This window comes from Pagrus major, chromosome 1 (genome assembly GCF_040436345.1).
Source record: "Pagrus major chromosome 1, Pma_NU_1.0".
Classification (NCBI taxonomy): Eukaryota; Metazoa; Chordata; class Actinopteri; order Spariformes; family Sparidae; genus Pagrus; species Pagrus major.
In genome coordinates this window covers 11,814,972-11,841,988 of record NC_133215.1, presented here as the reverse complement: position 1 = coordinate 11,841,988, position 27,017 = coordinate 11,814,972, and the positions used below count along the sequence as shown (strand labels likewise).

The 27,017-nt window shown below is 40.3% G+C and overlaps 1 long non-coding RNA gene across 1 annotated transcript in view; it reads left to right on the top strand.

Annotated features, from left to right (window-relative positions):
• The window catches only part of LOC141006423 (uncharacterized), a 158,240-nt gene that overhangs the window by 835 nt on the left and 130,388 nt on the right, over positions 1–27,017 (top strand). The gene's annotated exons all lie outside the window — the stretch shown is intronic.

Sequence of the window (27,017 nt, the reverse complement as noted above, 5' to 3'; positions counted from 1 at the left end):
CCCCCCAGGTTGTTGGTGTTCTTGTGGAGTTGCCAATTGGCTCGCTACAAATTGGGTCTCAAGTAGGGGATGTTACAGTATTGTATAATAGCTCTACAAAGTATAATTTATTGTATAATGGCTTTAGAAATGTCAACACAAGTGTTTTCTTGCACGCAGCCCATTCACAGTCATTCTCCTGTAATGATGGCTCTAAGGGAACCTCAACGTGGCCATTGTCACACAAAGAAGGCAGTCACATTCACATTCACTTTTCATACTTCATATTTTGCGAAGCATTAAAGGAAGATTTGAACCCAGAGGCATGAGGTGACAGCTGGCTTGATCATATCATAGTCTGAAAGCACAGCTGCCAATCTTTATTCATAACTCATGTTGGTTCACTGCTTAATACTTCAAAACAGTATATAAGTAAGAGATTGTTTCACTTTTAATATGCATGTATATTAATACTGCTGTATGATTGGCCTGCTGCCACATATGAGCTGGATTTAGATGTATCAAATCAAAATTTCATGTCATGATTATACAGGCCAAAATGACTGCGCTTCATTATATTATCCTGCTAATCATTAAAGCATGCTGGAAAAATTGCATGAAAACATACAGGAATCACTTAACCTTACATTATGCATGATGTAGCATAACTAGATGTTGTGCACCTCATCTCCCTGTTGTTCTGTAGTTTGGAATTCATAGTAACTACACACATTCAAATGGTGACAGGGTTAGGATATTGTTAAAACTGAAAATATGTCAGCTCCCCTATGTGGTAAAATAAAATCAGGAAATCGTTTTAGGACCGTGTGTTTATTGAGCTTTTTCAAGTCACTCGCATGAGGATATTCACGATAATCACGACAATAAATCCACTACGATCAACTTATTTGGTGTGTTTTTATCCCAGTCTGCGATTAAATCTGATATCCTCCCATCCCTAGTCTGAGGTTGAAAGTGGGATGTAGTGGCCAGACAGCAGTTGGAGCTTAGCCTACGTATACTGCTGAAAACACTGCTTCAGCATTGCTGCTACTGCTGCTGCTGCTCATCCAGCATTTTATACACCAAACCTCCACCCCAGAGTCCACCTGAAGGCTCTGATTCCCCTATGGAGGTCTTCATCATTGTCACTCCCAAATCTTCTCCGTGCTGAGCTCAGTGTTTGCTTGCAGTGAGTGATTGAGGTCAGTCTCTTGACACCAAACACTCTGGACTACTCTATATCCATTTACTAATACAGCTGTTCAACTGATAAGGTGAATGAACCTTTCTTTACTTGTCTGCAGTACACTAGCCTGTGATATTTATCCAATATGAGTTTTTTTCAGTTGGATCACAGCCTTCAGGCCACTGTTCCTCTTCAGTGATTCATGCGGGTTTTTTGTATGCATTTTGTTTTGCAATGCTCTCGCCTTGTGTTTTGTATGGTATATTGTTTTGTATGCGTCATGTGCACTCTGCTGCAAACATATTGCCTTCCTAATAGTAGTGAATGAATAAATGAATGAGTGTCAAGTGCAGGCCAGTCTCCGACGGTGCTATTAAGGGGTTCTCAACCATAATAGTTGAGTGAATATCTATTTTTGCTCCTCTGCAGCATCATGTGGTATTGAAGATTTTATGCCTTTCTACCAGCGATAGCCGAGGCCAGAGACGTTATGTTTCAGAGTTGTCCTTCCATCTGTCCGTCTCAGTCTTGTGAACACGATATCTCAAGAACGCCATCAGGGAATTTCTTCAAATTTGGCACAAATGCCCACTTTGACTCAAGGGTGAACTGATCGTCAAAGCTCACTGTGAGCTCAGAGAACACATTTTTGGCCATTACTCAATTTAAATGATAATTATGACAACATTTTAACGTTTATGTCTAAAAGGATAAAATAATGATGTGACATTTTATATCCAAAAGGGGAAAAGGTCAACTTCACTGTGACATTATAATATTCTGCAAAAAATGTCTGGATATTATTCAACAGTATAACTCAGGACCAGCATCTCAACTGGTGTGTGGAGGCGTACAACCCGCGAGGCAGTAATTCTAGTTTTTCTATGCATATTGTTTTGCATTTAATGCTCTCGCCTATTGTTTTGTGTGGTGTATTGTTCAGCATGCTATACTGTATGAGCACTTTGAATGAATAAATTAATGAGTGTCAAGTGCAGGCCAGTCACAGAATATTAAAGGATTCTCAACCATAACAGTTGAGCGAATATCTCCTTTTGCTCCTCTGCAGTATAATGTGGTATTGACGTTTCTTTAAGTATGAAACCTGGAACTTGGGAAGTGATTGAAATGATGTTTGAACCGCATCAACGACGGTGAAGTTGCCTGCTGTTTATTTGAATCAAGCACTGCAAAACTAGTAAAATGGCAAGTTAAAGTGTGAAAGTGATGGGCCAGTGCTGTTGTTTTTCAATGTGTGATATACAAACTTGGCATATGAAGTGTTGCTGCCAGTATGCAGTTTTTAACAGACTTTGTTATCATTGTCAACCAGAAGAAGTACGACCCGACAAGCTGTTCAACATTTCTCAGAAGCAGAGTATGGAAATCTACAGCTACAAATATACCAGTATCTCTGCTTTACAAAATACTCTTTCACTTTAATTCTCTATCTGCATGAATTTAAAAAAAAAAACTCTGCATAACAGCTTTTAAGATTAACTACATACCTGGGCTCTCAGTGTGAGGTAGCGTTTAATCCTGCAGTCCTATTGTGGTTGTATCTGGTGCTTACAGGAGGTAATGGTGAATTTATTCCCACAGAATGTCTTGAGATTAACTCGTTGAAAGAAACCTACCTGGTGAAGGACGGCAGAGATAGAGAACCCCCTTTGAATGCCCTCGACTTTAGATTGAGCTGAATATTGTAACGAAAATCAATATTTGAAGGAGCTCTATCGAACAATTTGTAGCAATTTACATGTATTAATCACTGCGAGTCATTTTTAACATGACGTAAAAAAAAGAGACCGTCTCCGCCTCTCTCATATTCAATCGTCAAATGTCTTATAATTGTAAATTGCGGTATAAACAAAGCTTCACACTATCACCATGACCGCTTTGTTAAAAAGTTAGTAATCTCCCTCTGCTTAACACCAGTAAGAAGTGTGAATTAATAATTGTCAGTTCAGTGGAATTTGACATTTTTCAAGAAATGCTTCCAATTGCCAGACTTTACTTTACTTAAACACAAACATAAAACAGAAGAAAACATCTACACAGAGAAGACAAAGTCTCAGATTCCTCAAAACAAAGGAACCAAATACTGTATGATAGAAAATGTCTGTTTTTGTCTACACCTGGTGTCAGGAATCCCCAAAGCCCTCACCAAGGTAGTGAAGCTATATTTCTACTGACAGAGGCGTTCAGATCTCTGTTGCCTTTGACATCTTCCTATCTTCTCTTTGTGTCAGTGAGACCTGGAGTGAAAAATGGAAGATAAAGCATCAGAGTACAAGAGCAAAGTGAGATGAAGAATAGCAGACTGAAAGAAATAGTCATTAAGTAAATATATGCTTCTAAATATTGCATTTGGCAGTTGTTTATGTACATTATATGGGTGATGATTCAGTTGCATTACAGTATGACCTCAAAACCGATCACACGCTTCTGAAGCTGTTTGAGTAAAAGTTGTCTTCAAAAACATTTGAAGTGTTTGTTGCAGCGCTGCAGCGCTAGATTGCATTAGATTTCACAGGTGTTGCTCGTATAGTGTCCAACCCCTGTCGGTGCTCGACAGTGTGATCGGCAGCAGGTACTAAATTGTGTGAAAGGCCTCTCTGTGAAACGCATCTGACAGATGTGTCTGGTGAATGGTTAATAACACCAATGATCAAAGTGTGACAGAACAGGCACAGGTCCCATTCACGTAGTGGCCACAGGGAGCCAAGAGCGACAAAGCTAATATGTGACAGTGAGAGGCAGGAGGATTGCCTTTTGATTGAGCTGTGCAGCAGTGAAAGGACTCCTGACTGGGTGACACACAGTGCTGCTCACATGTCGATTGTTAAAAAAAAACCCACAGTTTGTGACGCTCTCACATTTTTCACATTGTCACCTTTTGCACCAGAAAATACACATTTTTAAAAACGTTTTCTGTCAGTGTGCGTAAGAGCTGCAACGATAAATCGCTTAGTTGTCAACTATTAAATAAATTGCCAACTAATTTGATAGTTTGCATAATTCTTTTTAAGAAGGGCCATTCACACCAACAACACAAACTGTAAAAAATAACTAAGGATGACGATGTGATGACTGATGACCAATAACACTCGTTAGTTGTGCTGAGCACACATGTTCCAGCTGAATTAGTAGCATAGGAAAATGTATATGGATGACCTGTTGCTGAGAAACAAAAACAAAAGCAGAGGGATATGGCTTCACCAAAATGCGACTCCAACACTCTTGAAGACAAATTTTATTGATACTTTTGTATGAGTCAACATTAATTTCCTGGCGAAGTAGTTTAAATTTCCAAGATAGTCATTAGAGTAGACGTTAAAACGTGTTTCGTAAATGCCATCAAGTAGCTGACATAACAGTAAGCACCTCTGCAACATTATTTTGCAGAAAAATCTCCGGAGAAATCAAAGTAATCGATGACCCTGTATTCAGATGGATTTTAATTTCCTGTCAGTGTTTCTATTATTCATCAAATCAGTCTGAAAGTGATCCCAAAGATATAATTCGCCAATGTCGTTGTCGTCATAGTTGTGTTGTAGACTCCACCATCCACTTGAGTAAGAAAGATTTTTAAAAGCATTTGTTTAGAGTTATTGTTTCTGGGTGCAAACCTTAAAAAGTCAGTATTGTTAGATTCTAGCTTCTTTATAGTGAATATTTCCTGGTTTCTTTGTAGCTCTGTGCCGGTAAACTGAATATCTTTTGGCTGTGGACAAAACAAGGCATTTGTGGCCGTATGTTGGGCTCTGCCAAACACTGATCGATATGTTTCTATTATATTCTAACATTTTTTTTGACTGAACAACTAATTAATTAATCAAGAAAGAAAATAAACAGATTAATTGACAATGAAACTCAGTAATCTCTTCTATTCAATGGAAGTATTGTGTATTTCTCTTGAGTCAACAAATCCCTTGAAAAGACCAAAAACCAACAATGCTTCAATCTGTCTCTCAGCACTTTGACCTCCCTACTCTATCTGTGGCTTTCAGACCCGAGCCCATTCCTTCCTAAGGAGGAAGCAAATCTTTAAAAACCACTCACAGATATATACTTCAATTTTAAAAACAAGTTGGCATTGTTGTTTGCACCAAGAGTTAATGTAGCTGAAGTAAGTAGTGGACTATTTTCAGCAGCAGATTTAGTGCTCTGGAGAGCATTTACAGCACTGGAACAGTGCATGTAGGAGTGAAAATAAACTACAGTGTCCTAAGTGTTCATCGTAATAAAGGAAAATGTGTGTAATGTGGCTCATTTATGTTTTTCTACTCGTTTTTGGACAACAATGGAGGTCTTTGGCACAGAGGAATAAGCTACTGTACAGTAAATTTGGCTTTGGAAACGTTTGCAATAGGATCAATTCATTGTTGTTCTGCTTTTTTATGGGATTTGTTGGAAAGAAAATCCAGAGTATCACCTCACTTATCCTTTGATACTTTGCAAGATAACTATAGAACGTCTAACTATACATGATTGACGATGGTGCCAGGGCATTTTCGGCACTTTAGATTTGGAAGGCAGCCACCGTCGTCTAGTATCACCCTACTCCCGATTTCCTGCCGTGTCCCAATCCCAGCGTGCTCAGCTCCACTGCTCCTGGAGGGGCTGCGTAGGAGTGATAGACAGTTAGTAGTGACATCCTAAATCAGCCGTATAGACTGATCAAAGTACTGCATTGTTGGACTGAAATTGGACTTGGGGCTGGCTGCGGCAAGCTCAATACGAGGCAAGTTTCCGTCCTGTCTGGTCTCATTTCCAGCTCTGCGTTTTGAATGATTCATCATATGGAGTGTGGAAATAACGGAGGAGAAGTTCAAATAGAGAGTGACAAATTCTTGGTTGAGATGTTTCTACCGGAGGGGGCTAAGAGGTGTTGTTATTCAAATGTAGCCCTTAAGTCTTTGAACGCTCGATGCTGGCCATTTCTGTTCTGAGTAGATTTCCCACTTTTACGCGCTGCAGTTTTCTTTTCTCTGCCTCGCATAAATTGGAAATCTGACTTTTTTTTTTATTTCACAGCCTATATAGTTTGAATCTCATACTTGTACACTGTCACAGCATGAAGGCACTTGTATAAACCTGATATGAAGCAAAAGAGACCACTGAGTTTATGCTAAGCAGCCTGTGTATGATACAATGCTGCTTTACAATGTCCTCTGTTTCTAAAGACTGAGGATACAAGATACTCTCTGAATGGCATCCAAGGCTATCTTTATTCAAAGAGACTGTTGCTATGTAGGACTGTTGCTATGGAGGAGTCTCTCTTTCACCCTCTCATTGAGACGGACAGCTGTAGCCTCGCCACAGGGAGGAGCCCTTTCTCTCTCTTCTTCCTCTGTGATGTTTCCAACCTAAAGGGAGTCAGCAGGGGATCCTTCCTCACAGTGATAAAAATAAAACAGTGAGTCACTCTCACGACGAGAGAAGGAAACCGACCAAGTTCAACGAAGTGACCTAAGTGCTTAAGTTTGTAGCTCTCTCAACAGGTGAATGCTCTAAATGCATCATTGCTGGCTTTTTACCATTCTCATTCCTTTTACCGTTTCTGATCAGTAGCATTGCGAATATTCAATCAAATTCTATAGTTGCACTGAACACAGGTGGTTGATTGCTATTGATCATTGTGATGTAGCTGATATATGGTAAGCTTGTGCAAGAGGAAGTTTAGAAGTGCCAGAATATGGCAGAAAAAAATGTTTACTTCGGGTTGTGAAATAACAAATGGTTCAATGGCTGGTTAAAAGCCTGTCCTGCCAAACTGTTTTAACATCTAAGACAGTTGCAGCAGTTCACCGTATGAAATTTTACTGAGACTGTAATGATGAATAAGATTGACGGTGTTGGGTGTTGCAAGCGAGAGTCACTGTAATATTCTGTTTCTACATGGGCAGCCAGATTTTGAAGAGAATTCTCGCTTTATCTTTTTTTTTTCCCCCCATTATGACAAGAGAGGTGGGATTTATTAAAGCCGGGAAGAGATAGGTGTGTCTAAGTGTCTCACTTTTTACAATTAAATTCTGCTAACTTTATCAATTTTATGGGAACTTTTATCACACAATACATAAAAATATATAATTTAGAGGACTTTTGGCAAGAGTGGTTGTACAAAGTGCAGTCATTTTTCACTGTAGACCAGGGTTTACGTTCTGAGTCCCTCATGTGATTAGTCACTTCTGACTTTTGAATATTTTACCGAGACCACAATCTTTCTCCAAACTTAACCTTAAGTGCTGTGAGTGCCTTAACATAACCACTGAAAATGTTAATCATGCTTTACTTGCTGCAAGCAGGTATTGGAGGGAAAACTAATTAAAAGCAGGTTTTCACTGAAAAGTTCTCAGGCATGTTCTCAGTGTTTCCCAAAGGAACTTTGTGAGACTGTGGTGGGTGGACCTCAGACCCTCTAGAGGGGTACAGGGGCATGGTCCCCTGAAAGAAAGTTAAATGCATCAATCTGGTGCGCGTTGAAAGCAAAATGAAGAGGCTAAATCTATGAAGAACTTTGTGATCTTCTACGCAGTTTTGTACGCTAGTAAACAATCATAAATAAATTGATAGATAGATGATAGATATGTATGGTGATGACATGGCAAAAAAGTCACACCCACAAAGTATGGTAAATAAGAGTTTAACACAGCTGACAAAAGGCCAAACACAAGATCGACGAGGACATACATGATTTACTGACTGGGAGTGATGCTTCGCTGAAGCAATGGCACAAAACATGATGTTAGAGAGCTTTTATGCTATAAAGAGAAGTGTAAAAATAGTTTGGGTTCATGATGAAACTGTGGTGGGACAAATAAGACTGTGGCGGGCCCACAGTCTAGGCAGTGTTTCCCATTAATTACCTAGACTGTGGCGGGCATCCAAAGACTAATTTGTCCCGCCACAGTTTCTTAATCTGAAAATATTTTTCACTTCTCAAAGGAGGATTAAAGATTTCCAACATTGTTTTGCACTGTTGCTGCAGCAAAGTGTCTTTCACTTCCAGTCAATGTGCTGGCTGCAGCCCATCTCTCTGTGTCTAAACAAAACTTGCATTTTCCAGCACCACCCTCAGTCAGACAGTCCCGACAATATATAGGCAAGATGACACTGACTTTGATTACCTAGTCTCTAATTACTAGTCATATTTCATTATTTTTTAAACATATTTTTTATATTTTGTACAATTTCTGATTAATGTTCATGTTATTTGTGATATAGCCTCTTTATTCTCCATCAATCTTCCACCATAGTTTTACAAAATCCTGTAGGAAAACATTCTGACTTTGCAGATAGTCATTAAAGTTAATGAAAGTTAATGAATTAAAGGCTCATAAAACATTGGCCTAAAGTGCGACAGAAAGCTTATCTAGTAAAGCAGACCCTGTAGATGTTTCAAACATCCTAAGCTCTTTCACCACATGTAAAAGTTGGAGAACTTCCTGCAGGAGGAGACGTATACATCACATAATGAGGCTGGTGTCTTGCAGCACTGCCCCTCCACAGAGACTTGAAATCAGAGGACATCCCGGTGTGGAAACCCACTGAGAACAGCCTTCTGTTACACTTCGACTCTGCTGCTTTGCTCTAAGATCAGGCCTCCGAGGACATGCTCAGCATCCCAGACTGCCTACCTGCAGCAGCTGTCTGACGGAGGCCATGCTAAGTTGTGCCAGCTGCTGGATACTGCAGTACCCTTCTGGAGTGAAACCACCATCATGAAGGCAATCCTCCACCCTCTATGTGGAATAACCAGAAATTGTCCACACCTGATTCAATGTTGCTTTGCTGCCAATCCACATGGCGAGCTAGCCATTGAGAATATTCAGGGCCAGGCATGGCTGCGGTGCCTCAAACAATTCCCCATCATCAGCTGCTATTGTTGTGTTAGAAATGACTGAAAAAGACATTCATGATCCAAACATTTTGAAGCTTGTTTTGTGGATATAATTTTGGTGTGCCTGTTTTCAAGATTTTACACTGTCCTCATATAACACAATCCCTGCGGGGATGGTGTTGGAATTCTTGATCACTCTTGGAGCAACAGCTGTGGGCTGAAACTCTTTGTGAACACCACCCGTGTGTTTGACCAAACAGGGCCAGAATACAGATAAGACCCACAAACACCTCCCCATTAGTTCCCTCGGGGTAGTGTGTGCTTCCTTGTAGTAAAAGCCACACCTGCTATGGGTGTTTTAGTCACCGGCTCCATTTGTCTTTCAGAGCTGGAGCTCTCTCCCTTGTTTTTCTTCCTTGGTCATTACACAGTTGCCTCTTTTGCTCTTTACACTCCTCCAGTCCCTCCCCCTCCCTTCTCTCCATTGTTCCTCGGCTGCCTCTTTCTCACTCTGCCACTTGTCTAACCTTTCAGGAGCTTCCTCACTTTGGCCTGTAACAGGGGTCATCAACTCTCTCCCCCGTGTTTCCACTGGCAGGCTATCACTCAGCGCCACCGCAGGGGAAAAAAAGACAACCACTAATGCCTCGCACCAGAACAATAGCCCTCACCAGCCACACAGAAATGGTACTAGAGGTTGTATTAGAACAGTGAACTTAAAATAGAGCACACTTGCTTGAAATGACTGGAACTGGGTTTTTCTACCAACATTATTGTACTTGAAGAGGGACTTTAAAAGCCCTTTATGACTGGCTCAGTTGAACAATACTCCAGAGTCAAGTACCAGATAACTTTCACCCACATGTGTACATTATCCCTGCTAGTGTAAAGTTTGCATTAAGATTGACCGATATGGTATTTTAAGGGCCGATACTGAGAAATGGTAATCAAGGAGACTGATATCAGTAATTTAGATTTGAAATGGGAGAATGTGATTCCTAAAGCTGACATTTTGTGCTCTGTTGGAGTTGTTAACTACAAAAGCAGTTGTGGTTGTTCAGTAGCGTTACAGATGATCTTTTTCCTTTTTTAAAGAAAAGCCTCTGATTTCAGCTTCTTAAATGTAAATATCTTCTGGTTTCTTCACTCCTTTAGGACAGTAAACTGATCATATATGGGTTGTGGACAAAACATGGATGCCATGTTTAACCATTTTCTGACATTTTGCAGATTTTTACAACTGATCTATAAATCAAGGGAAATAATCAACAGATTAATCGACAATGAAAGTAATTGTTAGTTGCAGCTCTATTGCCATCACCTTACAGAATTAATGTTAATTAGTGGTGACTGATATAACCTACCGCAGGTGACTTTCGTCATTTTAAGCAGTGTCAGCATTTCAGGTTTTAGAAATGTTGGAATATCCTTAAAACATTTTGTTCATGTGTGTGCGCCTCCATTACGGTGTGTTCTCAAGTATTAATTGGCTGTTTACTCCGCTTGAAAACTCTTTAGTGAAGGGTTAAAGTAAATTGCTCTGATCCCGTCTTGGATCCTTTCCTTTCTTTAAACATACTTTTATTTAAAGAAACCAAGCGGACAGTAAATCTGGCACAGACCAGCAGCGATCATCTTCGCCTCCCACCGGCCTGTGAAATTCCACATTGACTTGGTTGTCCTGAAGCGTCGGCCACAGAGTCTGGCAGAGCAGCTGAGCAGCTCAGCCATCCTTATCTCCATTCAAACATGGCAGCTCATAGATTATGCATGGTTCATGCGGTATGGGGCCATGTCCTCCCACAGATCATGGGGAGGCAGAGTGCTCAAAACACATCAACTGAGAGCATGCACTATACATGGACCATACTCCTTATTAATGCCCCTGGATATCTATGATAGGTATGTGCAGCACAGCATGCCACCTGGTGTGAAGGGTGTGCTGGATTACAGAGGCTGCCAGAGGCTGTATTTGGTCTGATTACTGGAGCTAAATAATGTTATTTTCATTATAAGGGAAATTTTGACAGGTACATATTATAGTCAGTAAGGGTATGATGATCTTATAATTACCTCTGCTCTTAAATAATATTCTAATACTGCAAAAAATGGTGTTCCTGTGCAATATCCTTATGTCATGACTTTTCAGCCTAATATTGAAGTGTTACACTGAATTTAAACCAAAACCTTCAAAATATGTGGCTGCACATTTGACCTATTTTGAATGTTTCCCTGCCCTCTTTTTAAAATTATTATTGTTATTGTTACTTTTTCAGTACAAGATGAGATCTGATGAATAAGAGCCCACTGGCTCGTTAGTGATTTCCCAGCCGTTTGAAAAATAAAAAATCATGTTTCGACTTGGAACAAGAGCATTTGAAGGCAATGTGTTTTTCCCTTTTCAGTCTGGCTTCATTACATCTCCAAATTGGTTTTCATATTGGACACCAAGAAGTTTGAAGTCATGATCAGTGACTTGGTTATTGGACATAAGGGATCAAGGGAACTGATTCACACAAAGACACGCAGGCCAGCATGCACACAAACACGATATCTCTGTTTCTATGTGACACACACACAAAAATAAATTTTATTTCCATCCTTTTTACCAGTCCATCTGTGTGGCAGGCTCTATTGTCCATTATGGGTGCTGCCTAGACCCTGCCTCCCTCCATTATCCCCCTTCACTCCACTCAAGACCCCCTATGGGAGGGGGCGGTATGTTGGCCAAAGTGAGGGGCCCCCGACTCTAAAGGTGGGGATAAATCAGCCCTCATCAGGACCTTAAATCACAACGGTTATTAGACTTGGCCCCACCAGGGCCTGTAGTACGCCCCCCCAGGAAGAGGCAGAGAGGAATCTGGGCCAGTCCAGCTCCAAGTGACCGATTCCAGCCCTGCACAATAGAGATCCAAGCCTCCGGGGGAGCATCTCTGGAAGGCTGCCGAAGAGATGACTAATTATTACACACAGGCATCTCTACACATTGGGGTTTCCCTCGTCTGCTACGTTTAGTTCTGATAATTCCTACTCTGTTGATGTGTGTTGGGGGGAAACAACAATGCCTCAGAAGAAGGGAGAACGACTGAAACTAAGGCAAATAAAGAAGGCAGATGGATGAAGGTAGTCACAGGAGGCTGTCATAAGTTTGTTTATGAGAGAATAAAATAAGATAACAATGAAGAGGAGAAAGAAATGGTCTGTAGCCTGTTTGCTGGCAGGCCCACTTAAGGAGTGCCAAGGGGCGAAGGCCCCCTATTCAGTACGTGCCACCAAGTGGTCTGTTCCCACAGCTGAACACAGGCACAGCCAGGAGCACCACGGAGACAGAAGAGCAGAGTCTTTTCTCTCGCTGAAAAGAAAATGTCCTCCAGAGCAAGAGTGCTTCTAATTTTCTTTCCCTCCATTTTCTTCTCCTGACATTCTTCTCTGCCACCTTTTCTATGGTTCTTACAAGCTCTTGTTTGAGTTACAGCCATGGCTGCTTGTTCAACACCTATGGAAAACAGCGTTTTCAAGAGACCACTCTTACAAACTCTTTCATCTTGTGAAGAAACTACTGTATACGGTTATATAGCTACAGTGATTTAGTACTGAGCTTTTCAGAGAAGCACTGTGGCTTTTTGTGGATTTTCTGCTGGTGAGGTTTGGATCTTTTGGTACAGGTTATATTTGTAGCCTCACCAACATGGATTTTTGAGGCAGATAGTTTAAAAGACAGATGATATATTGGCTGATAGTTATTTCTTCATAAATGCTTAACTGTGACCAAGATATACAGTGAGTGGAGCATTTTACAGGTGAAAAATAAACATGTTAGTGCTCTCTGGTGGAACAAAAAATTTGTATATTTGGCACCTGCGATTTTCCTTGAGTACATATAAAATACTAGCTGATTTGTCAATTAAAGTCCCGTCCAGCCATGCTCACCATTCTGGGTCATACTGATGGTGTTCGTCTGTTTATTGTGGACGTATAAAGAAGTGTTGTGCTCTATGTGTTGGATCTACCTAACTGCACACTGTACTTGGAGGAACTCACGAAACGTAAAAGATCAAAAAATGCATTAAAACAAGCCCCTATAGTCTTTATCTAGCCTTGATTTTTCTATAGATATGAGGATCCAGCTCTCTTATTTCCTGTCTCACATAAACTGTACAATATAAATACAAAGCTAAGAATGTGGAGATGAAAGCAGTAGATTAACAATACGACATGGAAGCTGATATAAAGAGGGGCGAAAACGATGTGAGCATCATTGTGAATAATAAATCTGGTGATAGCAGATTGTGAGGGAATGTAAGGCAACATTTACGGTCTCAAAGTTTATGTTGCCATCAAATGTCCTGTCTGGTAGAGAGCTGGAGTGGAGCTGCAATTTCACAGAAATCATTTTTGAACTCACAGGGGCCAAATATCTATTCTCAGACCGTTATATACTGTTCAAAAACTCCACAGGACTTCTGAAAGCCCAATCTGGAAGCTCCCCATGTCCACAATCTGTAGCCTGTGCTAATGTAAAGTTGGTACCAGATATCATATATTGGAGTAGAATGCAAACAGCAGGCTACCGTCCTTCACTCAGATTCGATACAACTTTTTTGGATTCTGTAAAATATGATGATAAACTCAGGTGCTGCACAGTAAATGTATGTCCTTCAGGGACTCCCTCATGTTAAAGATCACAGCTTCCTGCTCCTTTTGACTCGCACTGTAAGTTTCTGGCGTCAGCGTTTTGTGGAGAGCCAAACTTTCCAGGAGCAGTTGGGGGGATTTCATATTTTGATTGGAGAGTTTCACTCTCTGCATCGAGGATGGAGTTCAAACGGAGGTTAAGGTGGTGATGTAATCTCAACTATAAATATGAAGGAAAGCATTAACATTAATCCCGGTTTCTGATGGAAGGCAAAAACACAATTATGAGATAAAGTCATGCTTATTCTTTTGTTTGTTTTTTCAAATGCTATGAAAACAGTATTAGAAAACAAATGAAATGCTAGAGATAACAAATCAGATAATGATGAGATTCTACAGTATAAACAAGTTAGATCATAGATGCTTCAAAAAGGAATAACAAGGAAACTAGATTCACAAAAGTATTGACTAGCTGTCAAATTAGTTACATTGTGGAGATACTTTATGTGAGTTTTCTTCAGCAGATATCTTAGTTATAACAAGACTGAACTAGCAAGACAGTTTTGTGTTTATATTTGTGGTATTTATTTAATTTGGAAAATCCCACGATCTCTAGAAAGCATTACTGTCGACTCAAGGCTCAACAGGGGCTTGAAATTGGCTGTAGTTGCTACATAGTCCCAAAGGGTCAGCCTACTTGTTTTCCATTTCCATTCTGTAGAGAAGTCTCTGCACCCATTGAGTTCTAGTTTGTGGTTTTACATCCTTCCAGTTCACTTATCATTTTCTTGGCAATCAAAAGTATAAAAGTATCCACAATACCTACCTCTGATCTGAGGTTTATTTCTCCTAAGGTACAGCTCCCAACAAGAATAATGGACGATCTGGAGGGACATTCACTTCCAGAATTTTTTCAATTTCCTTTTTAACATGTTTCTGAATTATTGGGCAGTTCCAGAATATATATGTGTTGTACTCATACATACAGATTCTTGTTGTTTCCTTTTTATCCATTCACTGTCCATCCACCAACTAAAGTTTCATTCCTGACCTTGGAAATGGTGGTGTGTGACAAACCAGTCCCAACTCTGGGTCCACATACTGAGTTGTACCTTTAATCAAATGAGGATGAAACAGAGTAAAGAAGCTAAAAACAGATGAGACGTGTAGTTGGATTTGAAGGCAACAAGGCCTGTAAACTCAGAAAGCTTGAGGAAGTGAATTTTAAGACAGAGGTGAAGTTCAATGATCATTTTATCTTGATTATGTTGTTTTCATAATCACTGGAAGCCAGAATCACAAGTCAAAATAAAATTTGATCAATCCCCCCAGCCCCAGTTCCTTTGCCTCCCCTCTGCAAATTGTAGCATAATTAGGAAAGACAAACTGTTTTTGATCGTTTCTGTTTTGCTTGAGCAAGAAATGAGAATTTGTGTTCTCAAGGGATTTCAAGGTTGCGGTACATCTCAAATCATAGTCACTGTGTGTTCACTCAGTTGTTCAATATGTGCTACCTCTGTCTGGACAAAAGGTATCTAGTTTTAAAAAAGTTTTTATCTAGTTTCTCACAGTTTCAGTGATCTCAAGGTCTGTTCCAAGCTTCAGGCAAAATGAGGTGGATGTTAACTTGTGATTCTTCTCACTTCAGCTTGTGAGCTCCTTGGGATCAGCCAAATTTCTCACACTGCGTGAGAGTGTTTGAATGTGTGGGTGGTTATTTTTTGCAAGTGTGTTGCCGTGTCCTATATTATGTGCCCCCCAATGAATGTGCGTCACTGCGAGTCAAGTATGTCAGTGCTATGACACTACAGTGTTCCCAAAGCACATTTTGATGTTTTCCCTCACTGTCTGTCTGAGATGCAACGTGCGTGAGAGTTGCCATTACTAACAAGGCTATAACATTTCTGTTTACCAGAGATGGGAGGAGCTTGACCTCGGTATTTTCTGTGAGGCACTCTTGGATGGTTTCTGATGAGAAGCAGGCACGATATTGTGACCCACAGGTCAACTGCTATGAGAGATTGGATTTGTTCTGATGCTTACTGTCAGTGTTTGTTAAGATGTCATGCTGGGATTCATGTTTTCCAAAGGGACACAGTGGAATAGAAAGAAGTGATGGAAACGGCAGGGAGTGGCCTACAGTGGTTTCTACTGAACTTCTGCTGGACAGATACATTTTGTAGGTCATCCAATATGAGTCATAAAATATTTCTTACAGTCTTTCAAGTACTCTGCAAGATGGTTCACTTGTTTCTCATGAGTCTTTAAGTTGACAGGATCCATATCTTGCGTGCACAAGTCTTGGACAGCTACGTACCCAGCACTTTTAATGCTTGTTTAAATAGTTCACCAGTACTTTTCTTTCAATGGTTGTTCTGTAGGCATTCAGTTAAATGATGTACCATCAATACACTCATTTACACAAGCCAAAAACTTTGACTGAGTCAGTGTTTTAATAGAAGTGCTGTCTTTTGCTGAGTCATGCCATCTGCCTGATGAGTGTTTGTGAATCACCTTAGCTAAAATGATTCTTACTAATTCTAACCATTGAGGCCATTCTGTTGGCTCTCCATAAACATCCATTTAATCTTAGGCATCTTCCCTTAGTCATTTAACGGAAGTCAATAATAATAAATCTGTAGTCCTTCTATTGAGAATGTAATGGCTCCATCAGTGAAAGAGGTAGAGGACTCAACAACTTGGGGCCAAAACAGGTTAACTAAGAGCAAATTTTCCCCGTGTCGTTCAGACAGTTTAGAGTTGGGTTTGGAAGTGGGAAGACAATACCAAGGGGACGGGGCAAGGTGTGTGTGTGTGTGTGTGCGTGTGCGTGTGTGTGTGTGTGTGTGTGTGTGTGTGTGTGTGTGTGTGTGTGGCTCAGCCTCTGACTAAACTAAGAACTCACCTGTTTCTGTTGTCTTTAAACAAATATTAGCCTATAAATATTATTTTGTCATTGTGGGATTTCATACATATCTTGCACGTGTGCTGTTTTTAATCAATTCATGTTTTTTTTATAATATCCTAAGAAGAGTTATTTGAGTGTGTTTTATTTATTTGAGTTTCTCAAGCATTATTTTTAAACAACTGATGTTATATGTTATGCTGTATTGCAATTTGTTGTTGAATGTGCTGGGATTTAAGAAGATAAATATTTTTGTGCACCTTTTTATACTAGTTTTACAGTCATTTACATAAGGTGTTAAGAAATTAAATTAAAATGTAGGCTGTTATTGGGCGTAACCAGTGACAAAAATAAGTTTGGAGCCCAGCAGTACATTCATAAACTCCATGAATAAGCTCAACTAATTTTACTAAAGTTGAAATACTTACCACTTTTGTGCAAGCAGCCAGAATTTCATTGCATCTGGCGTGAGCACACTGTATGGTAATGAAGTATAGAGATTAACAGGAAATTATCTTGTTTACACAAAATAAAAAACTTCATTCTTGTTGTTATTTATTCTTCAAACTCAAATAATATTTGTGCCGTTCTGTTTTTCTTTCCTGCCTCTTTTCCTCCACCTCTGTGTCTCACTTCTTTTTTCTCATGGTCCAAAATAGTAATTAGTACAGAAGCACGCTGGCGCCAGGGCGCAAAACCACAAAAACACGGAGTCTGAGGCTTTGGGGGCAGCTGCCTCTTCAACAGCAAGCATATGGCAGACACCCTTTTTGGAATGCAACACACTGATATGGGGATTGATCCCCCCCCCCCCACCAACCTCCAACTCGGCTCCTCATCAAATTAGCTCATGTTTACATTCACCCACATAACTATTAGCTTTTAATTAAAGGCTCCCATTGGAAACACAAAAACCTGTGTGCATGTAAGCGTGCATGTGAATAGAACGGGAAGGTATCTCTAGTTTTATTGATATCTGCGGATATCCAAGATTGCTGATATGACACAATGTTGGAGGGCAGACAGACACACATTTGTGCATTCCCCTTGGCCTCTATGATAGGGGAATGTTAATGAGTGGAGCCAGCCTTCGAGCTGAGCTCTGTGCCATATGGATCTGCCACAGGAGTGGCACAAATCCTACTGACTAATTTAACTCGGAAGCACACACGCTTACTCACACACATACATGCGTCTGTCAGGCATGAGAGAAAAAATCAGGGGGGCTTCTCATTTTGACTTTGGTGCGAATGCAAGCCACAGTTCACTCACTGAAAAACAAAACAATTTTTTGGCAAAACAATAGATTAGCACGAGTTTACGACAATAGCTTGCATATATTTGCATGTAAAATGTGTTTTGTGCCAGAAATTTAATGGAGTTACGCACAAAGCTACATTGCCAACACCCTGGCTCAATAAAAGTTAGAATTATTGATTTTTTTGTGTATTTTGGTTTGGTATTAAAGCATATGTGGCATATCCCTGGAATGAAGAGACTATGTGCTGGATAAATAAAATAAATTCTTGCAGAGCATTTGAATTTTTATGTCTACAGCTGGGATTTTAGAAGATCCATCTCCTCCTCCTGCTCCTTTCTTCCACTTCCCAGTTTCTCTGTCAAAGACTTTAAGGCCTGGCAGGGGGCAGGTTTCCCCTTAGCGGAAGCCAATGTCACACACTCCAGACTTGTTCACACTGAGTCTTTGTGTGACTTGCTCAATGTGACAACCATAATGTGTTAGTGGTATTGTGATCCGACTCTTTTTAATGATATGTAGTCAAGAGTAGCTTTAGCATACATCCCAAAATGTTATTAAGGATTAGTGGATGTACCAGGGAATGTCTTTTTTTTTTTAGTTGACTTTGCTTTCTTGTTCATGCTTGACTTGTATTTGTTTCCATATGTAAAATATGATAGTCTAATAATAAACTTTATTTTTTTCCATGCAAAAAATGCAGCTCAAGTGCTTAACATTTTAAAAGGAATCAGAAAAGCACACACAGTAAGCCATAAGTTAAGGGGAATAAAAACAGAAACAGGTTTAATGTCACCATACAGTTGAATCAACACCTCTCTTACAGTTTCAACAAATGCTCAACCTCATCACCTTCATGAAGTTTGGATTTATCGCAGGATTATTTTTATAGACTTCTTCATTTATTATAACTAGGCAACCTAACTGGGGACAGAGTGTATAATATGATGTATAAAAACATATGCTAAAACCAGCACTAAAAGTCACATAAAATACAAGGCACATAAAAATAAAAGTGCATAACATAAAACCTGAAGAATATTCAGCCATCTCTGTCTAACCCAATATATAGTAAAAAAAAAACAAAAAAACATCATCACTTCCACAATCCCATGACTGTAAACCCACAATTTTTATACAGAAGGCTCATCAGCCGGTCCATGAGCCTTTAAGAATTTGATGGGATGGGAGATAAAGAAATGTCTTACCTTGTTAGACCCGGCCCTTAAGAGTCTAAATCTCTGTCCAAAGGGGATAGACTCAGATTCTCGATACAGACAATGGAGAGGGCACTTCAAAAATGATTCAAGCCTTTGAAATTGCTCTTGTGGAAAAATGTAAGATGGCTCAGGCCGTTTAACACCTTTTGATCTTACCGGTCACTCTTGGTGCACTGTTGGGCGAGAAAATACAGAACTGTTGGGTTTTTTAAAGTGTAATCGTGTATTGGTTCTGCTCTTCCAAAAACATACACCCGAGATTGCAGAAAAAAGTATCATCTTACACCTTGTCGAGTGCTTTCTCTCAAAACCCTTTTAAAGGACACAGGCACACGGTAGCAAACTGAGGAATCCACGATCTAGTCAAATAAAATCTGAGCGAAATACATAATGCTAATGCAATCAGCATAAGTAAAGTTTAAGCAGATCATTAGGGAGTCCTGCTGCTGCTAGTCAAACTGCTGAGCTCTAATCATGCATTCATCCTGATGTAACAGGTTACACAGAGCTGGGGAATACACTGCAACATTTCTGCAAGTCAAATTTATGAAAACTGCGAAAATATGCAAAACTGCGAGAGAGGATTTGGCCCTTGGAGATTCCATGATTAATTCTAAATTTCTCATTTCTGCTTTGTTATGTCAAGATATTTTGTCGCTTAATTAGACAGCAAGACTGCATTTATTCTTCATCTAAACTTTAAGATATAAAAGGGTCACTTGCTTCTGCACAGGATTTCAGCTTCCTTTTGGTAAGAGAACTCATTTATAAGGTTGGACAATTTCTAAAGCTGAAAATGTATAAAACCTTTAAAAATTGTCACCCTTCCAAATTGTGCTATTTATTGTATGAGGGGAGTGCGAGAATGTTAATTCTTATGACCGCGCTAATGAAATAACTGGTCACTTGATGATACATGGCTTTGTGTTAGTGTTAGTGACTTCAGTCGCTTTGTTGTTTTGTTCATACAGTATGCACCAGAGCCTGATCGATATATCCACTGGCTGATATTAGCCTCTCACAGATATATCGGTATCAGCATATGTTGTCCATTATGTGCCACTAGATATGAAAACGTTTGTTTTCACAAAACATAATGCAGAAAAAGAGGCTTGGAGTCATTGATAATTATTGAATTCCCAGTGAAGTTTGTTGTTAAACTGTAAAATATCATGCCTCCAGTTCATATCTTTTTTTCCCTCACTATCGGCATGGGCCCCAAAAAATGCATATCGGGCAGCTCTAGTATGCACTTTTAGTCCATGTAGCCTTGGAGCGTACACAAAGGGACCACTTTCTTAGGTTAACGTTTTAACCCTGGGTTGGACCTGGATTCGTGGCATGGCTTCAACAAAGTGCTGGAAACATTCCTCAGAGATTCTGGTCCATGTTAACATGACTGCATCAAGCAGTCGCTGCAGGTTTTTTTGGCTGCACAGTCTTGCTGCAAATCGGCCGTTCCACCACATCCGACAGCTGGTGTGTTGTATCAAGATCTGATGACTTTGGGGGCACACTGAACTCAACATTTTCTGATCTTCTACTGTTAGCTGCTGTTGAGCCTGTGCCCCCTGTCGCCTCAGTTTGCTGTTCTTAGTTGACAAGAACTGGCCTTCTCCTCTGTTTTATCCCCTGTCTATCTGAGTTACTTGGCGCCCTTCCTGTCAATTTGAAGCAGTGGCCATTCTCCACTGACCTCTCTCATTAACAAGGTGTTTTTACCTCGCTAGGTGTTTATTTGTTTTTCACATCTTTCTTTGTGAACTCAAGAGACTGTTGTGAGCGAAAATCTCAAGCATGTCGAGATACTACTGGGATAAAGTGGCCACTGAGTGCATAGTAAGTAGTGTGCCCTCAGACACAAGGTGGCTCAGTGGAAATCACAAAGGAATGAGAATGCTCAATACAGTTTTTTACTATACCAAGAAGGAAGGTCTCAGTTACTTTGTAGCTTTAGAAAAAATGATGGATAAGTGAATTTATTCAGTTATTGTGTTCCTGATCTTGTGGTTTCCTTCAGAAAAATCATGTCAAGGTTCAAACTGGTTTTACTGTGTACCTTACCTCCAATGATCACACATACTTATTATACCAATGATCTGACTCTGATGATATTTCAAAGGCTGACTCTAAAGAACAACATGTGTGTTTCTTTTGCTACATCAGCTGCTACTATTGACAAGAGCCTCCTTCACTTCAGCCTCTACCTCTGTGTCTACACACCCTGGAGGGTCTTTATTTCTGGGATGACTCCCACTGGTCGACTGTTTGCCTGGTGTGTTTTCTGTGATGTTATGCAGTACTACCGCAGCAGGGAGAGTCCTCAGGAGTAGAGGCATACTGCCAAGTCGTGTTGACATCTCTCTTTGCTGTATGAAATGTGTGACAGTTCACACTTCGGTGTAGGGTGTCCTGATTCTCGTTGGGATGGAGGGGTAGATCAAAGTGTTTGGGCTACACGGCCCTGCAAACTGACTTTTTTTTTCAGAGGCACACTTCAAACTGACTTCTATGAGAACTCTGTGGTTTCAATGTATTTTGGTCCTTTTCTTTATAACAACCATAGGACAATCGCTTCTAGCTTTCTGATGTTCTGATAGCTAATTAGCGGGCTACCTAACTTTACTTGTTATTGCTGTTTATGCATGACAGTCCAGCATTTTGATGTATATCAATGTTGCATTACCCACTTTAATGGCTCATGATGCCAAAAATGTAACTTAAGTCCAGCAGCTGCATTTGCGACAATTGGCAGAGTCCTTGATTCACTTGGTTCCGTTTCTGAGTTTTTTTTATTTTTGGCCCCGGTCATGATCCCTGTCCTTTTTATCCTGGGTGTCTGATACTTGTATATACTTAGAGTAGTATTAACTGATATTCTCACAATAAAATGTGTTAAGAGACATCTGCAGCTCCTTCTACACGTTACAGAGCTTTATAGCGTGTGTCAGCTCATTGTTTAACTGTCTGGTTCAAAAGCAAACCCGACCTGTATTACCTGATCAGCACCAAATAGCAGACAGACACAGTTAAGAACTAGTTGGCGGACATAGTGGAGCATTAAGCAGCCAAAGAGCCACATATTTTCTTCAGGAAGTGGTGGAGGCTAAAAAAGAGCAAAAAGAGAAAATTTTAGCTTTAAAATCACTTCATGGATTATTGTTTAAGATTTCATTCGTCATCAACTAATTCATCTTTGAATCCTTTCAGCTCTCCACTCAATAAATAATAAAGTCTATGGCCCTATTTCCATGGGAGTAGTATTAACTTGGAATCTCTATTAATTTATAGTAATTGCAAAGATTGTCTGTAATTTTAATGACCAATCTGCCATGTCTGTAATGTGTAAAGTAAAAATGTCACCGCATATTACCCACCATATTTCATCAAACACAGAGGTCATGTGATAATACTAGTCCTGTATGAACTGGCATCTCTGTGATTTGGGATTGTATTTTATCTAACATCTGTTTTCTGTTGTCAGACAACTGAACAATTATTACATTTGATTGTAGCTCAAAATGAGCTCAAAATGAGTGATGACAGAAGATTGGGAGCAACAGAAGGTTGTAATATGCAGAAAGTGAGCAAGACAACTCTAAACTATATTAGCCTGTTAATGTGACTGCTGAAGAACAGATGCTTCGCCTCTGAAACCCTGATGTGATTAAAGTCAGTAAATTCAAGTAAAATACAGACTTAACTTATCCTGTGCGAATGCCCCATATGAAGTGCTGACTTAGGAAGGTAATTTGTTAATCACATGAGGTCTCCTGGTAATCCTTGTTCTGTGTGAACAGGGCTGAAGATAATTTTTTTCCAAAAAGTTTGTTTCTCAGTGAGCAGAACTGTTACTCGACAGCTATTGTATATGTGTGAAAGACAGGAGAGAGATAATCCATGGGTGCAGTATTTTCGGTCAGAATTAGATAAGGAAAAATGAGAGAAATCAGAGAAGTAGAAAATTGAAATTAGAGATAAAGAGAATCAAGGGAGGGAGCAGGTTTGAAGTGAAGTTAAATTGACTGTGAGAGATGCACAGGCACACACCGTAAGAAACAAAGAGGATGAAAGAGGCACAGTCTGAGAGAAAGAGAGAGAGAGGATGGAAGCGGTAAGATGATGTTCTCTCTGGCTGTCACACAACCTGGCAGTGTTGCTCGGTCACAGGCAGAGGCTGTGGACCCATAATTCAGTCTGATTTAGGGCTGCGATAGAGCGCTCAGGGATAATAAGCAGTATAATTTGAGGGAGGGTGTGACCAGACTGGATAAGAAGGATACTTGTGTTTGCGGCACGTCTCGTCCTCTCCTCATTCTCTTCCTCCATTCAAAGTCAATTCAGTTCGGTTCTGTTGCATTCAGCTCCGTCCAGTTCATTTCACTTTTTAATGAACACTTAGCTTCAGTTCAGCTGAGTTCAAATCTGTTAATTTTAGTTCAGTTAAGCCCAGCTCAGTTCACCTCAGTTCAGCTTGTATTACAGATTCTGGATACACAACACACTCCAGTCTACAAATTTCAGATATTAAAAGCATAAAACTAGTCGTGCAGGTAATGAAAGAAACGAAAGACAGACTGTTGGGTGCTATTTCTTTCAAAGTATTCCTATCAGTCGCTGAGAGGCTTTCATTACAGGAAACACCAAATGCTTTCCTGTCTTATTTGTATTGATTGATTAGGAGGATAACAATGGTGTGTGTCTCAAATGAAAGTCTGCTGAGTCTCTCTCTCAAATAGCAATCATCCAGTCATAACTTAGCAAGCGTTAGTAGGCACAGCAGGCCCGACAAGCTTTGGAGGGTGGCGTCTTCTTTTGCATTTCCAAAAACACAAAAGCATGACCGTAATGAATGGATTAACAGTGTGTATTTCTGCTCTGATGTAGGCTGCAACTGTTAGTATTTCCGGCTAATTAGCATTCTACCTACAGTAGAAATCTAGCTTTATTTTCAAGACCAAGAAGCATATCAATAAGTAGTTTGTGTAGTATTTCCCCAATGTGTGCAGGCTGTTTCTGCAACCCAGCCAAACCCAAGATGGCGTGAGGTTTCCCAAACGCATCAGTTAGTCCTTCTTCCTAAAGGCCTTTTGTCTTGTAATGTAAAAAGTGAAATCATGTCTGAGAAGACAAACAAGCATGAACGCTAAGCAATCAAACAGTGTTATTTTAGACCAGTATTTACCTCTTCATAATACTAACTAGCTGTACACATCAGTACAAGGACAATGCTGTGTCTTTATATCCATTTCTTCTGTATGGCTCATCAACTTGGGAGAATTACAGCTTTTTTGCCGTGGACATGCAGCTTTAGCTTTAGTTTAAAGTGAGCCAGCTGGAAACATTAAAGCCAGAGATGGTGTGTTCATCCAACTCGCAGAGATAATGTTAGATTAATTAGCTAGCCATTTACAGCTCATAAAACCTGCTAACGACAGTTGTCATTGGCCATTGGCCAAGATGGTTTCAAAAATGAAACTTTTGTGGTAAATCTGCCACCATCATTGTTGTTGTACTACTTGAGTGGTTTAATCTAGGTGAATGTCTTGGAGAAGTAGGCGGGGTCTATGCAGGCTGAAGAACTGGGGTCAGAACTGATGATACACCTGAGGTGGTGGGGGCTATTTTTCATTAGCTGTCAGGAGTTGCAGCTGCGGACAGAGTTGAGTTTGAGTTGAATGGACTTGCCAGTAGTTGTTTTCACACACCACCATAAAACTGATTGTGTATCCCTTTTAAACTGAGCATTCATCATCAAGAGGAGCCTGGCCTGCTGGACTGAAGGAGCTGCTCCCACCTTGTCCGAATGAGCTCATAGTGGCAAGCGAGAAAAGTGACCTGGTGGTGAGTCAACCACACACACTACCCACAGATAGGAAAGGTTACACTCATCCAGTTAAGCTTAGGTTATGGGCTTGCTAACCCTCGATTTAGGTTTTATCACTAGCTGGGATTAGATGTACCAATTACAAATTACCACTGGAAATGTATTTGGTTATTGACAGGCACAGCATCTACACACTCCGATACAGCAGGTGGTGATACGCACCTTAAGTTGGTTTGCGATCTGCCATTAAACACAAAAAAAGAAGGATAAGAAGAGCCACACATGTGGTCAACAGTGTTTTCAACACAAAAAATCCTACGAGAGCTGTGGAATGGAAAATATGAAATAATAGGTTAACTTAACGGTTTTGGACATGAGAAGCAGGCAATTATCAGTTATTGGTATCTGCTGAAAAATATCCATATTGAGCAACCCTAAGAGTAACAGTGATTGTAATCTATATATCCATATCCATATCCATATTTTCCATTCCTGCCGTAAATGAGTTTAAAGTCGATGGAAATCCTCAGTGTGCATTGACAGTTACACGCCAGCCTCAGATACCAGCCAGGTGAATTTTCTCTACACTCATTTGATTATTTGGGGTTTTGAGCAAGAATCTCAAATAGCGCTGTGCCTCCTGAAACATATTTTTGGCTGGTTTCCCCTCCACATTCTGTACCTCCATTTGAACACTTCCTACCCTCTGAATCATACAGACATCCGAAAATTAATTCGTCGACTCGTTCTTAGAATCTGCCCCCTTTTATGATAAACTTCCTTTGGCATGGCCCTACTGACTATCAGCACTTGCCACGGTAATTGCGGCTCGTTCAAGGATGAGACACAGCAATAAACTTGTCAGCGCATATTACAATGTTGGACAGATGAGCAGGAAAGAGCCTTCCTGCCCTCTCATCTTAATGGCAGCCATCTCCTGCGTGGCATGTTCCCAGACAGACAACTCATTTCATCTTCACCATTAATTCTGAACAGCGAGGGTGACATTGTGTCCATCATGTCAGCTTTATGTAAAACAGGCTCCTTTTGTGTTGTGCCACCTAATACAGACATCTATCCAGCTTGGCCTTGATAAAGTCACTCGGTAATGATCATTTGATGCTGCAGTCTTGTCAAAGGTGAAGCTAAGGTTTGCACTATTTGTTGGGTCATTTCCAGGAAATGATAACGCCAGTGAAAGTGGTGACAGTGTGTGACAAAACAGCTGGTGGAAATTATATTTACCTCTGCATTTCATCCAGGCCTGTCCCCCTCAGGAGCACTGCTTAACTGTCCAAAGAGGCTCACACCCTCCTGTTTTATAGATGGCTCGCTCTGCCTTCAGTTAACACATATCAGCACCTGGCCGCTGAGAATTCATTAGGGAGCACCTCAATCATACAGCCAAGCTGTACCAAAGGGACGGGCAGCGAGGGACGAATCAATTTGGAGGCATGCAGGCGCAGGTGGAATTATCATCCTGCGTGTGAACGGAAGGCGAGCAGGCTATCAGTATATCCTGTCACGGGCTGAACAAGGCGGTGGGAGGTGATTGAGCATTTTTGGGGGTCGGCAGATTGGAAGGCAAGCAGACAATGTCTGTTGTGGAGGTGGGGAACAACTGCACATCAACATGGGGTGATGCAGTCACCTATCTCTGTCCTGCAATAAAAAAAATGTAATTGAGCTCTCGGTGTAGGTGGTTTAAGGTGACGGTGCAGCACACATGCACATCAGCTGTTGCGTAGAGGTTTACTCATTATTTTTACTTTGTTTTTGATTTACTTGACATGTAGCTATTGTTATATCGAAATAAAATGTAACCAATACAGTGTGGTGTCTATATATAGGATTTCAATCAGTGGCTAATTTGCAGTCCTTTTTGAGCATATATGTAGTTGGAAAGAGATTTTAGGACAGTGGAATTGATAGACATAAATAAAAAGCAGATATTTCAAAGAATTAATGATGAAATGAAATGATCATGAATATAAAATGATGTGTCAGTGTAGTGTGTACAGCCTACCCAGAGAAATGTCTTTTTTTTTCTAACTGTATAATATTACTGTTCAGAATTGTTGGAAACTATAGGAGTTACAAACTACGAAGCTGCCCAATGATCAACTGCAGTTCGAGTCTGCATTAGAACATTTGGAAG